At 38.1% G+C, this 15,270-nt stretch overlaps 1 protein-coding gene across 50 annotated transcripts in view; it reads left to right on the forward strand.

Moving 5' to 3' along the window:
* RNF180 (ring finger protein 180) overlaps positions 1-15,270 on the forward strand; it is a 256,780-nt gene that overhangs the window by 15,534 nt on the left and 225,976 nt on the right. For 31 of the 50 annotated variants that reach the window (XR_014061727.1, XR_014061731.1, XR_014061724.1 and 28 more), the window contains one exon: positions 4,587-4,701. The exons of the other annotated variants lie outside the window; for them this stretch is intronic. The gene's annotated coding sequence lies outside the window, so the exon portion shown is untranslated. The remainder of the gene's footprint in view (positions 1-4,586; positions 4,702-15,270) is intronic. 50 annotated transcript variants of the gene reach the window in all.

A 15,270-nucleotide genomic window follows, 5' to 3' on the forward strand; every position in this document is an offset into this window, starting at 1 on the left:
TATAATGGAGTTTATCTAGTAGAAGAGTTAAATTTGTAGTTTCATAACCACATTCTGGAGAGGGCAATGGCACCCCAGTCCAGTACTCTTGCCTGGGAAACCCCATGGATGGAGGAGCCTGGTAGGCTGCAGCCCATGGGGTCACGAAGAGTTGGACATGACTGAATGACTTCACTTTCACTTTTCACTTCCATGCACTGGAGGAGGAAATGGCAACCCACTCCAGTGTTCTTGCCTGGAGAATCCCGGGGATGGAGGAGACTGGTGGGCTGCTGTCTATGGGGTCGCACAGGGTCGGACACGACTGACGCGACTTAGCAGCAGCAGCAGCAGCAACCACATTTCTGCTTTATAGTCAGAGTCTTATTTAAAACTAAACCTAGTAAGTCATTTAAAAAGTGCTACTTTAATCTATGTATAAAATAAATAAACAGCAAGGTTCAACAGTATACTACAGTGACTATATTCAGTATCCTGTAATAAACCATAATGCAAATGAAAAAAAACATAATGTAAATAAGTAGCTTTTTAAAAAGTACAGCTTTATCCAGTTTTTCTTTTCTAATCTTAAGTAATTATGAGTAAGAAAGAGCTTAGTAGAGTGGGGGCAGGATCTTTTGGAAGCACCTTGTATGTTAGGACAAGCTATTGACTCAACCGGAATAATATGAAAATGTTAATTATATTTTAGCCTCTGAATTGGACTATTTTCCCATATAATGCAGTATAATGTAGTTAGTCATAGATTTGACTCATAGGTGAATTTAAGTGAAATGAAGAATGTGGTTTATAGATGATCTGTTAGAATTTCCTTTCTAACAGAAAGGAACAGTGCCCAAAGTGAGAAAATCAGTTGCCTCTAATTCAAATCAACAACGTTATCTATTCATGTAAAAATCATTGTAAGGTATTATAAAGGTTTATATGGTTTATCCGGTAGTCATGTATGGATGTGAGAGTTGGACCATAAAGAAGGCTTAGTCCCAAAGAATTGATGCTTTCAAATTGTGGTGCTGGAGAGTCCTTTGGACTGCAAGGAGATCAAACTAGTCTATTCTTAAGGAAATCAACCCTGAATATTCATTGGAAGGGCTGATTCTGAAGCTCCAGTACTTTGGCCACCAGATGCAAAGAGCTGACTATTGGAAAAGACCCTGATGCTGGGGAACACTGAAAACAAGAGAAGAGGGCAGCAGAGGATGAGATGGTTAGATAGCATCACCTACTCAATGGGCATGAATTTGAGCACTTCAGAAGATAGTGAAGGACAGGGAAGCCTGGCGTGCTTACAGTTCATGGCGTCACAAAGAGTCGGACATGACTTAGTGACTGAACAACAGCAATGTAATTTCAAACTTTTCCTGTATTTTCTCCCTAAGAAGGTAGTGTGTGAGAAAGAAGTGAATATATGGCTACTACATCCTATTACTTTCACCCATCTTAAGAATGCTTTCCTTCTTTACCAGAGTGGTATCAGTTAAAATGGGCAAAATTAAGCAAAATACAGAAGTTATGAAGTATCTACATTTCTTCAATGATTTTTTTAAAAATAATTCTTAAAGGAGTCGGTTGGATTCAAAGATTGCAATGAGCATTCAAGACTGAGTATCTGTGAGGAAAAGGAGACATTTCAAAGAATGGAAAGCTGGTATTCAACTTCAAGTGAAGTGTGTAGTTTAAGAAGCTATGTTGAGAGTGTAGAAGAACTTGGTAGCTCCTATAGCATCAATTTTAATTACCTTTTCTCTTTAAGGTGAAATATGCATTATGTTATGTCTAAGAATTCAGCAAGCCCAGGGGAGGTGGAAGAGAAGAACAGGGAGGGTGGGTGAGAAGTGACTAGATGGCAATAAGATCATTTGAACTATTGAATAATTTTTTTATCAATGAAAGTTGGGTGCTTTTCATGAAAAATATTTCTGGATGTGAATACTAAAGTGTATACAGAATCATTTAAACAGTTAAAGTTGTTGGCAGTTGACTTTATCGTGTTCAAACCCCAATGTATTAACACCAACAGTTACTGAAGAAAATTGAGATGCCTCTCTGTAATTCATGATTTAGACAGATGTAGAGTTAATAAACTGGAAGCCTCAGTTGCCATTTTAATCACTGAAGTTACCAAGGCTAGAATTACAGAAGTGACAGTTTAGAAATCACCTGATCCGGTCTCCTATTTGTACCTGTAAAGTATCCGATACCCTTGTCAAAGATTGAAAGCTAGTATGAGAGGGATCCTGAATTACACGCCAGCTTTCACTAAATAATACATGTTCTAAAAATAGCTATTGAACTACATAAGGCATATAAATTCCACAGAAATCTAATTATATTTGTAAAACCCTGTTTTAATTTCTGCCTAATGTGAGATTAATTTTGGAGTCCTGATGTGTTTTTAAACAGTTTACAAACAAGTGTAGTGACTGCTGCTTTGGAAACTCAGTCATTTGTGTTTTGGTAATTTTTTACAGACCATTGACTGCAGTCTTAATGCTTCTTTTCTGTAGACTGCTTGGAGTTGAACACATTTTATTCCAGTTCCTCTGTGTTCACAACACACTTAAATCAGGAAGATTCAGCATCAGCAGGGGGAGGTGACATGGTATCAGTTTTACAAAATAGTACCTGTGCAGCTTATTCCCAACAGAGTTAGTACATACGATATTTGTGAGCAGTAACTGGTTTCAAAGCCCACTTCTGCAAAATAGTTATGGATTACTTCTGATGTTACTGTGTCCTACATAAAAATGAGATTTCTTTCACACTGAGAACATTTATTTGTATTACAAAAGAGATACTGCTTCTTATTTCATGGAGACATAATCTCACAAGCACTTCGAGTATGCAGCCTTTAGGTAGACTAATTGTGCCTCAGTCTAATGGCTACAAATGCAACACGGTGCTTTTAATCAAAGAAAAGTATATACTCATCTTTAATAATACAAGCCCCCTGGGGGGGATGGGCAGCATTTCTTAATCAGTAATAGAATATTCTTTTTCTGAAGGTAATTTTCTCTCTGATTTTAGTAGTCACACCCTCCAAAATTCTGCCAGACAGTACATTTTTGTTAACTTTATATATATATAGGAAAGTATGTATATAAAAGAAATAGATTTCCTCAAACAGTTCTGACTTTTTACTACTGTCATCATTGCAACAGACTAAGGCTGACTGACTGTATTTTTCTCCATGGCATCATTCCTTTATAAGACTTTGTGTCTAGTTTGGTTGCACATGAAAGAGGAATCCCATCAGCATTAAATGTGCTCCCATTGGTGTATGTATCCATAGACCTCCAATTTTCAAACCAAACTTGAGCAGACATTAGATACAGGTGATTTATCATTTAGGTAGTGACTGCTACTTATTGAGAGTCAAGATTGACAGTAGCCTTTATCTGTAGTGCATTTTAACTAGCTTTTCCTTAAAAAACAAAAACAAAAGACCCCTAAATTTAGAAATATTATTTGTCTTGAAATGGTCTGAATCAACTAACTCAGTTTAATGTTTTACTTTATTTCTAATTTGATATGCATTGCTCCTTCCACACTTTTATCAGTTTGACCTCCATTGGCTTTTTGTCTTTACCTTATTCCAATTCTTAAGAAATATATGGATAATTGATAGTGTAAGTGTGTCAGTTGCTCTGTCATGTCTGACTGTGACCCTATGGACTTTGTAGCCCACCAGGTCCTCTGTCTGTGAAATTCTCCAGGAAAGAATACTGGAGTGAGTTGTCATTCCCTTTTCCAAGGGATCTTCCCAATCCAGGGATTGAACCCAGGACTCCTGTATTGCAGGCAGATAGATTCTTTACCATCTGAGCCACCAGGGAAGCCCCAATTGATAATTGATAAGGGAACTCCAAATTCTTTGGTCATTTCACCTTTGACTTTTCTCTCTTGTTCACTTGCTGACTTTTACATTTTGAGAAATTTTAAGCTCAGTATTTTTCTCTTTTAATCCAGGACTTTTGTTCTATGAATTCAGTAAAAGGAAATACATACAATAAAACATGAGCTTTCTCATATGTTAAAATTGAGAATACTACCTTGGCTTTCATAGGTACTGTTATGGACTGAGTTAGCTGCAGATATGTTTTATCCTTCAAGAAAAGGGGAGAAATGACCCTGAAAGTAATTCAGAGATCAGCAGGACTGCCATTGCCTCCATAGGCACAGAGCACACAGTTCCAGAGGGTAAAGTTGTCCCCTCCTGAATTTCAAAGTGGAGTCACTTCCTCAGTTTCAGTGCACCATGTCCCTGCACATGGCCTCATGGGCAAGGCTGCCTCCCATGGCCAAGGGTATGAGGCCATCCATGCCAGTGGGCAGAAGACAAAGCCACCACCTTAGTGGGCCCCAGCAGGCAAAGTTCTGAACCAGAGAGAATCATTGTTGAACCTTAAGTGTAATGTATTACGTTGCTGCAAATGTAATTGTAGTTTTGGACCATGAATTTTAAATCATTATAATTTGGCTCAGACACATCTTTATTAATCAAAATAGGAAACATTACAATCAATGCATTTTTGCCAACAAGAAATAGTTTGTTTATCACTGTAGTGTAAAAATCTGTGTTTCAGGATTCGATGAGCTCTTGGAAAGCATTTTCTGCCTCCTGCTGGGTGTGGAACCATTTTTCCTGCAAAAAGTTGTCGAGATGCTTGAAGAAGTGATAGTCGGTTGGTGAGATATCAGGTGAATATGGTGGATAAGGCAGAACTTTGTAGCTCAATTCGTTCAACTTTTGAAGCATTGATTGTGTGACATGCGGTCAGACGTTGTGGAGTATTGGGCCCTTTGTTTTAACCAATGCCAACTGCAGGCATTGCAGTTTTCGCTGCATCTCACTAATTTGCTGAGTAGATTCTGGAAAGGGTTAAGACTTTTGAGATGGTTAGGATAGTTGGAATATATTTTTCAATTGAGGACATGCATTTTGGGAACCAGAAGGAGGAATGTTCTACAGTGAACTGTCTCCCCTCCTTCCAAATCCATATATGAAAGGCCTTACCCCCAATATGATGGTATTTGGAGATGGGCTTTTAACGAGGTAATTAAGGTTAAATGAGCTCATAAGTTGTGGTTTAGTCTCTAAGTTGTGTCTGTGTTTGTGATCTCGGAACTGTAGCCCACCAGGTTTCTCTGTCCATGGAAATTTCCCAGGCAAGAATACTGGAGTGAGTTGCCATTTCCTTCTCCAGGGGATCTTCCCAACCCAGGGATTGAACTCACATCTCCTGCGTTGACAGGTTCTTTACTGCTAAGCTACCTGGGAAGACTGAGCTCCTAAGGTGACCTAATCTAATTGGGGCCCTAATCTAATAGGACTGTTGCCCTTGTCAGAAGAGAAAGAGACACTAGAAGTGCACATGCTCAGAGGAAAGGCCATGATAAAATAAGTTTCTGTTGTTAAAGCCACCCAGTCTGTGGTATTCTGTTACGGCAGCCCAAGTAAACTAATAGAGGTATCATACTGAAAACGTAGACATTTTTCTTACATTTATAAAACCAATAATGATGTCAGATTTCAAAGGAAAAACAATTTTTAATTATTTAAATAACCACAACAAAAATATTTTTTGTTAATGAATAACTTTGAGTAGATAATGCTATTGTATGTCAAAATAATATTTTTTAATTAACAGGCCTTTAGCGCAGTTTTAGCTTTACAGAAATATTGTACAGAAAGTATACAAAGCTCTCATATACTCCCTCTCCCTCTGTACAGTTTTTCCTATTATTAACCACTTGTGTTAGTGTGATACACTTTTTACAATTGATGATTGAATATTGATGTATAAGTCTATAGCTTACATTAGGGTTCACTCTGGATAGTTCTATAGATTTTAACAAATATATAATATCTGTACCCACCACTGCATTATAAACTATAGTTCCACTGCCCTAAATTTCTACTATGTTTTATCGATTTATTCTTCCCTCTCTCTGCCCAAATAATTAGACATTAATAAACTGATCTTTGACATATATCACTTTTATAATGAGAGCAGCAGGGACACATTCCTACATCTTCCCCGTTCACCAGTTTTTCCTTGGTGGTAGATAAGTAATCCCCACTATAGGTAGAGGTAGGAAAATACATCTGTGATTCCTTCTCTCAGTGAGATTCCTTGACTTCCATGTATCATAAAAGCTAACAGTGTAACCAGGACCAGATGATGAAAATTGTTACTGTAGACATTGCTCCATATTCAGAATTCTTTACCCACTGTTCTCAAACAGAGGGAAGTGTGGAGTTGTATTGATGACATAAGATACATACAGAAGAATAAACAGATCACAAGTGTACAGCTTGATGAATTTTCACAAATTTTCACAAGTACGCAGACTGAGAAGCTGATAGTACTATAGAAATGAGCAATATAGTTCTAAGAAGATGGAAATGTCTGCAGCACCCCCCCCCCAAAATGGTGTCACAGGCACTTAATTTCTTTTTTACTTATTAAATCTTCCAAATCCTTATACCTCTAATTTTCTTTTCCTCTATTGTGTTCTAAAACTGAATAATATGCATAAATAGTGAGCATCATTGTCACTTTGTTTTCTTCCTAACCTTCATGGAATGTTTTTTAAAGTTCGTCAGGTGTTATAATTGCTAAGGTTTTCAGTAAGCCTTCGTTTTATCTGGTTAATGAAATTTCCTCCTATTTATGGGGTGCTAAGTATTTGTGTCTTTTTATCATAACTAAATGTTGAACTTTATTGAAGGTTTTATTTTCTGTCTTTCGAGATAATCATGTGTTTTTTTTTTTAATTGTATAGTTTGTAAAACATATTGAGTAGTTTTTTTTTTTAATTATCCTTGAATTCCTGAAAATAATCTCATTTGGCCAAAATGTATTGTTCTTTTAAATCATTAATGGATTCTATGACTAACAATTTGTTTAAGATTTTATCATATATTCATAGATTGATATTTAATTTTCTTATATTTTCTTTATCTAGTTTCATATCTCCTTGTCTAGTTAATATGTCAAAGTTATGTTTCATTTGCAGAGGTCAGCTTCCTTTTATGTTTTCTGGACCCCATAATTATATGTCACAAAGAGTATCCATTTCTTAAAGAACTAGTAAAATTTGCCAATTAGATCATTTTTGCCTGGACCCACCTATTTTTATGAGTTTTGGAGAAGATATTCAAGGCCTGTTCAATTTTTAAAGTTTTGTTTGGGTCTTAGATTTACAACTTGTTAGTCCCTCAGTCATGTCCTATTCTTTGAGACCCCTGCCAGACTCCACTGTCCATGGAATTCTCCAGGCAAGAATACTGAGTGGGTAGCCATTTCTTTCTCCAGGGGATCTTCCCAACCCAGGGATTGAACCTGGGTCTCCTCTACTGCAGGTGGATTCTACCATCTGAGCCACCAGCGAAGCCCCAAATTTTGTTGGTTTATTTTCTAATTTTGGATAAATTTTAGTAATTTATAGTTTTGTCCACTTCATCTCAATTTTAAATCCATGAATAAAGAGAAGAAGGTGGGCAAAGCTTGGGGACCCAGGAGTGTAGAATTTGATCTGTGCCACTGGCTGATGTTTTACCATAAATAAGTGGTAATAGCCAGATGAAAGAATGAAATGCCCTTGTGTAGGTTATAATTCCAGTAGTTGACTTTATAGAAAATTTCAACCAAATTTGTTGTAAACATGTTTCTCCAGGATGACCGAACTGTCCTTCTTAGATATTTTAAAAGATATTGATGGAAAATAAGATTTTCATAGGTAACATTTTGAGAAGTTGTTTTGCATGAAGCACTAGTTCTCAAATGTGGTCCACACTCCCTAGTGGACCGCAGAGAGTCAGGCAAACTATTCCTGGTAATACTAAGATGTTATTTACCTTTTTAAATTCTGTTAACATTTTTATTAACCATGGGAAAGCAATAGTGAGTAAAACTTCTTCTCCTTTAGCAGAATCAAGGCAGTGGTGACAAACAGCATTAATAGCTGTTTGTATTAATAGTGAAGATTAATTTTAATCTTTACTGCCATACACATATAGTGTTTTTTTTTTTTAACTGTTTATTGAAGCAGTATCTAGTATTGACATTATTAAACCTTTATTTTTCAATATCGACTTCCCTGGTAGCTCAGCTGGTAAAGAATCTGCCTGCAATGCAGGAGACCCCGGTTCAATTCCTGGTCAGGAAGATCCACTGGAGAAGGGATAGGCTACACACTCCAGTTTTCCTGGGCTTCCCTGGTAGCTCAGATCATAATGAATCTGCCTGTAATGTGAGAGGCCTAGGTTCAATCCCTGGGATGGATAGATCCTCTGGAGAAGGGAAAGGCTACCCACTCCAGTATTCTGGGCTGGAGAATTCCATGGACTTTATAATCCATGGGGTTGCAAAGAGTTGGACATGACTGAGTGACTTTCAAGGCAATGATGACAAACAGTATTAGTAGCCATTTTATTCTTCACTGCCATACACATGTAGTTAAAAAAAAAAAAACCTGTTTATTGAAGCAGTAACTAATACTGATTTTATTAAATCTGTATTTTTCAATACATATATTTCTAATAGCTCGTGTGAAAAAAGTGGAAAGAATGCATAAAGCACATCTGTGGTACACTGAATGCTGATGGTGGGTAGTGTTGAAGAAAAGCCCATTTTCAACAGTTTCATTTGAGAGCTGAAATCTCCACCTTTCCATGGCATACCATTTTTACTCAAATGATTGACAAACTATGGTTTTTCAGACCTGGATGTTTGGCAGTATTTGTTTCAAGTGATAACATTTGACTTTTAAACAAAAATTAGCACTTTGGAAAACTTGTATCCATTGTGATGAACTTAACTACTGACCAGTAATTAAAGAACTTTGCTCATGTTGGTAATGGTCATTGTGAGACATTCATATGTGTTCAGCAGTTAAGTTCATTTTCATGTTATGTTTCCCAAGGTCACTTCTCTGTTTACTTTGATCTCTAGTTGCTGCCCCCAGGTCCTCAAAGTGTTAAAGCCATGTGGTGTATGCTGCTCAAAATTGTTTAGACCCCAACAGAAAACAGGGGCTTCCCAGGTGGATCAGTGGTAACGAATCCGCCTGCCACTACAGGAGATGCGGAAGACTCAGCTTTGATCCCTGGGTTGGAAAAATCCCTTGGAAGAGAAAATGGCAACCCACTCCAGTGTTCTTGCCTGGGAAACTCTATGGACAGAGGAGTCTGGCAGGCTACTGTCCATAGGGTCGCAAAGAGTCGGGCATGACTGAGCACACACACTTGCAGACAGAAAACAGTTTTCAGTTGTTTACTTATACAGCTCCCTCTTTTCTAGAACCCATACCTGTGTCTAGGGAGCTAGACAGGGATGGATTTCAGCTAGCAGTCAACAACCAGGCTGTATTCAAATCAGCTCAAAGACTAGCATTTTGTTAATAGGTTCATTAACCGTGTTTGACCTCTTCTTTCAGCATAAATTCTCTGAAAGAAACCACCTCAGCTGTCCTATAAATATATCACCGTTGGGTAGCTTCCAGTTCTTCAAGTTTAGGTGTATAAACACAGCTTTATTTCTTCCCTTGGTCTCCTCACATCCCTTGCTAAAGGGCTTCTATTTGGCTTGCCCTGTTATTTATCTGGGCATACTTAATACTTGGTATTAAAAAAAGAATTTTTATAAGCCAAGTCTTGTTGATTTGATTTCAGTGAACACTTGTGACTGTGATTTTTGGTGCCAGGTACAGTATTTGATTGTAAAAATGCAGGTTTGAATAGAATATGGTACTTTTTAGGATCTCACCATTCGATTAATAAGACACATACACACGTAAGTATACTACAACTTAACTAGTGCTGCTGTTGAGGCACGTGCGAAGTTGCATGGAAACACAGAAGAGAGAGGAATTGTTTTCTGGGGAGTGTCTGTAAAAGAAAATTTTGAGCTCAGCCTTAAATGATAGGAATTATTTCTTAAAGTCAGAGGAGAAGGAAGTGATTTACAGGAAGAGAGAACAGCAAATTTGAAAGTGGGAAAGCAGAAAAAGGTGTTTTTAAGGAACTACACAAAGATCTGCATAGTGTTGGTATGGAGTGTTCACGGAGGGGACACCAAGACTTGAGAGCTAGTTTGGAGTTGGGTTTTAAAGGATTTAAAGAGACTTTTTGTTTTCTAAAGAGGAAAGACTAAATGATCTTTTTAGTCTCTTTTTAGAAAATATTGAAAAACTGTTGTTGTATGAAGAGGCAATCAAAAATTATGCAGCTAAAAATATAGGGAAAAGATATAGAAGATTAGAGACAAATGTCAGAACAGTTAAACTGGTAAAAAATGTTATGAGTTTTTAAAATTTTGAGTTTTTAATGTCAATGGTAAAAGTTTCTTTTTAATATTTTACTTTGAAATATGTGTAGGTTCAGTTGTGAATTATGAATTACAGATTCACAGAGAAATCCTGTATACCCTTCAAACAGTCTATTCAGATTTTAACAGTTGCATACACTTGTGTGTGTGTATATTTAGTTGTATGCAATCTTATCACATGTATGAATTCATATGAGCAAACCACAATCAGATACATAACAGTTCCATCACAGGAATCCTTTGTGCTGCCTAACAAACCTTTTTTGACATCTTAAGAAGCTTAGACTGTTTGTTTTTTCAATTAAAGTATAGTTGACTTTTTGGCTGGTCAGGTGGCACTAGTGGTAAAGAACCTTCCTGTTAGTGCAGGAGACTAAGAGACACGGATTCGATCTCTTGTGTTGAGAAAATCCCCTAGAGGGAGGGCATGGCAACCCACTCCAGTATTCTTGCCTGGAGAATCCCATGAACAGAGGAACCTGGCAGGCTACAGTCCATAGGGTCGCAAAGAGTTGGACATGACTGCTGCAACTTAGCACATAGTTGATTTATAATATTAGTTTCAGGTGTGAAAGCGAAAGTGCAGTCTCTCAGTCGTGTCCGACTCTTTATGATCCCATGGACTATAGCCTACCAGGCTCCTCCGTCCATGGGATTCTCCAGGCAAGAATACTGGAGTGGGTTGCCATTGCCTTCTCCAGGGGATCTTCCTGACCCAGGAATTGAACCCAGGTCTCCCACATTGCAGGCAGACGCTTTAACCTCTGTACACCAGGTGTACAACATAACGATTCAGTATTTTTACAGATTATACTTATTTAAAGTTATTACATATAATGGCTATACTTATCTGTGCTGTACAAAAATCCTTGTTGCTTATCTATGTTATGCATAGTGGTACATCTTACTCCTATAGTCCTGTCTTTCCCCTCTTCCTTCTCTCCACTGGTAACCACTAGTTTGTTCTCTATCTGTGAATCTGTTTTTCTTTTGTTATATACATTGATTTGTTTTATTTTTTAGATTCTACAGGTAAGTGATAGCATAGGGTATTTGCCTTTCTCTGTCACACACTTATTCCACTAAGGTTAATACTCTGAAGGTCTGTTCATGTTGTTGCAAATAGAGCTTAGACTGTATTGTGTCCCCCCGAGTGTGATCTTCAGATCACCTGTAATAGAATCACCTAGTGTGCTTGTTGAATACACAGAGTCCTACCCTAGAAAGATTGAATTAGATTTCCTGGGACTGTGACCTACATTTAAATAAACTCCCTAGGTGCTTCCTAAGGTGCTTCTTATACTATACTTATGAGAATATGACTTTGAGCTGATATGCAAAAAGGAAAAAGAAATGTAAAATATTTTTACAGTGTATTTTTAACAATATATTAAAATTTTGATTTCAACATGAAATAAATACGAAAACTATTAAGATATTTAACATTCCTTTTTTTCTACATGGTATTCAAAATCCAGTGTATGTTTTATGCTTACCGTGTGTGTCAGTTCAGATTAGCCGCATTTCGAGTGCTTAATAACACGTCTAACAAGTGGCTACCATACAGGGTAGACAGAGCAAACAGCCAGCAAAAGGCCCTAAAGAAGACTCATGTAGAGATAGCATTTGACATTCAGAAGTTGAAATTATTGGTCTAGAGCTTTGGAAAAAAAACCTAGATATATAGATTTAAAAATCATTGCCATAAAAGAGTTGTCACACAGTATAATTCTCAGATTTTCAGTGAAAACTTACTAGAATCACCAACAGGGCTTTTTCTAATTGCATGATCCCACTGCAAGAGGGTGTGGAACCACCTGAAGGAAGGGGAGAATTGGGGAGGTATGCATGGATCTCAAGTAGAGGGAGAGCATAGGCAGATATGGAGTTTCTCCTTTGTTGATTCTGATACAGCCCCTCCCTACAAGCCCCACTCCTGGTTGGGAACCACTGGTGGTTTAAAGGGAGTTGAGGATAGATGCCAGGAAGACTATTGAGAGACGGATGGAGTGCAAGTGAAGCTAAGTAAAGGAGGAGGAGGAGGTCAGGGCATTTGCAAACTAAGATGTTATTGATGATCATTGAGGACAGACTTGAAATGGAGTGTTCATCTGGGCCAAGATGGGGTCTGAAGATGCCAGTGAAGACTGAACTTCTGCCTAGCACCTGAAGGTCAGAGCTAGATTGGCTTCAGGAGTGGCATGCTCTTCCTTTCCAGGCAGAGTTCCTCAAATCCTTTCTTTAAATTTGGCTAAAGTCCATAGAAGAGAAGTGAAAAGCAAAGGAGAAAAGGAAAGATATTCCCATTTGAATGCAGAGTTCCAAAGAATAGCAAGGAGAGATAAGAAAGCCTTCCTCATCTATCAATGCAAAGAAATAGAGGAAAACAACAGAATGGGAAAGACTAGAGATCTCTTCAAGAAAATTAGAGATACCAAGGGAACATTTCATGCAAAGATGGGCTCGATAAAGGACAGAAATGGTATGGACCTAACAGAAGCAGAAGATATTAAGAGATGTACAAAAAAGATCTTCACGACCCAGATAATCACGATGGTGTGATCACTCACCTAGAGCCAGACATCCTGGAATGTGAAGTCAAGTGGGCCTTAGCATCACTACGAACAAAGCTAGTGGCGATGATGGAATTCCAGTTGAGCTATTTTAAATCCTGAAAGATGATGCTGTGAAAGTGCTGCACTCAATATGCCAGCAAATTTGGAAAACTCAGCAGTGGCCACAGGACTGGAAAAGTTCAGTTTTCATTCCAATCCCAACGGAAGACAACGTCAAATGCTCAAACTACTGCACAGTTGCACTCATCTCACACTCTAATAAAGTAATGCTCAAAATTCTCCAAGCCAGGCTTCAGCAATACATGAACTGTGAACTTCCAGATGTTCAAGCTGGTTTTAGAAAAGACAGAGGAACCAGAGATCAAATTGCCAACATCCGCTGGATCATGGAAAAAGCAAGAGAGTACCAGAAAAACATCTATTTCTGCTTCATTGACTATGCCAACGCCTTTGACTGTGTGGATCACAATAAACTGTGTAAAATTCTTCAAGAGATGGGAATACCAGACCACCTGACCTGCCTCTTGAGAAACCTGTATGCAGGTCAGGAAGCAACAGTTAGAACTGGACATGGAACAACAGACTGGTTCCAAATAGGAAAAGGAGTACATCAAGGCTGTATACTGTCACCCTGCTTATTTAACTTATATGCAGAGTACATCATGAGAAACGCTGGACTTGAAGAAGCACAAGCTGGAATCAAGATTGCCGGGAGAAATATCAATAACCTCAGATATGCAGATGACACCTCCTTTATGGCAGAAAGTGAAGAGGAACGAAAAAGCCTCTTGATGAAAGTGAAAGAAGAGAATGAAAAAGTTAGCTTAAAGCTCAACATTCAGAAAACTAAGATCATGGCATCTGGTCCCATCACTTCATGGCAAATAGATGGGGAAACAGTGTCAGACTTTATTTTTTGGGGCTCCAAAATCACTGCAGATGGTGATTGCAGCCATGAAATTAAAAGACGCTTACTCCTGGGAAGGAAGGTTATGGCCAACCTAGATAACATATTATAAAGCAGAGACATTACTTTGCCAACAATGGTCTGTCTAGTCAAGGCTATGGTTTTTCCAGTAGTCATGTATGGATGTGAGAGTTGGAATGTGAAGAAAGCTGAGTGCCGAAAAATTGATGCTTTTGAACTATGGTGTTGGAGAAGACTCTTGAGAGTCCCTTGGACTGCAAGGAGAGCCAACCAGTCCATCCTAAAGGAGATCAGTCCTGGGTGTTCATTTGGAGGACTGATGTTGAAGCTGAAACTCCAATACTTTGGCCACCTCATGCGAAGAGTTGACTCATTGGAAAAGACCCTGATGCTGGGAAGGATTGGGGGCAGGAGGAGAAGGGGACGACAGAGGATGAGATGGCTGGATGGCATCACTGACTCGATGGACATGAGTTTGGGTAAACTCCGGGAGTTGGTGATGGACAGGGAGACCTGGTGTGCTGTGATTCATGGGGTCACAAAGGGTCGGACACGACTGAGTGACTGAACTGAACTGACTGAAAGTCCGTCTATGTTCCCTCTCTTGTCCTTTCAGCTGTTATTAGTACGTTTTAGTTAATTGTTTGTGTATTAACACAGCCTGTCCTCATCCTGGCCACACTAGAGGATCACCTGGGGAACTTTTTAATAAAATGTACCCATTCCTAACTCCCTCCCCTTTTCAGAAAACATCAAAATTTCTAGGAGTGGAGCTTGGCCTGGACATCGTTATTTTTTAAAACTTAAGTGATTCTAATGAGCTAGGGTACAAAGCTCTTGATGTGGAAAGCATAGTGAGGTCTGTGACAGAAAATAAGTTTTGCTCATCATTGTGCCTCCAGAGTTTGACTCATTGTGTGGCATATGGTTGGTTAGCTCTCAGTAAATATTTGTTAAATAAATGAAATACTGAAGAGCTAACAAATGAGGAAGTGTGGCCTGGGAACTAGGCAGGCCCTTATGTATAGCTTAATAAATTAACATTTCCTTTTTTAATAATGATTAGTTACCAGGCAGATCCTTAAATACACTGCAATTTGGAATCCTTATTAGAGTGAAACTTTCCCCAAACTGGTCTAAAATCTCAGTACTGACATAAAATCTCAGGTATAAAAATAGGCTAAAAAATGGTAGAGTTATTATCTAAGTCTTTTTGTTTGGTTGAACATACCACAAGATGTAATATTGTTCCACTGAATACAATATACAAGAAAAATTATTGCATTTAGGATACAGGATTTTTCCCATTAATTTGAAGCAATTACTTCCAGTTTTCACAGAATTAACTATAACTCAGTAAACCCTATTATATTTAAAATTTAATGCTGTGGCTATTCAAAGCATCCTATTTATAAGAATAAAATTCTTTGTT

The sequence above is a fragment of the Giraffa tippelskirchi genome, chromosome 8 (assembly GCF_054371585.1).
Source record: "Giraffa tippelskirchi isolate mGirTip1 chromosome 8, T2T-mGirTip1v1.2.pri, whole genome shotgun sequence".
Classification (NCBI taxonomy): domain Eukaryota; kingdom Metazoa; phylum Chordata; class Mammalia; order Artiodactyla; family Giraffidae; genus Giraffa; species Giraffa tippelskirchi.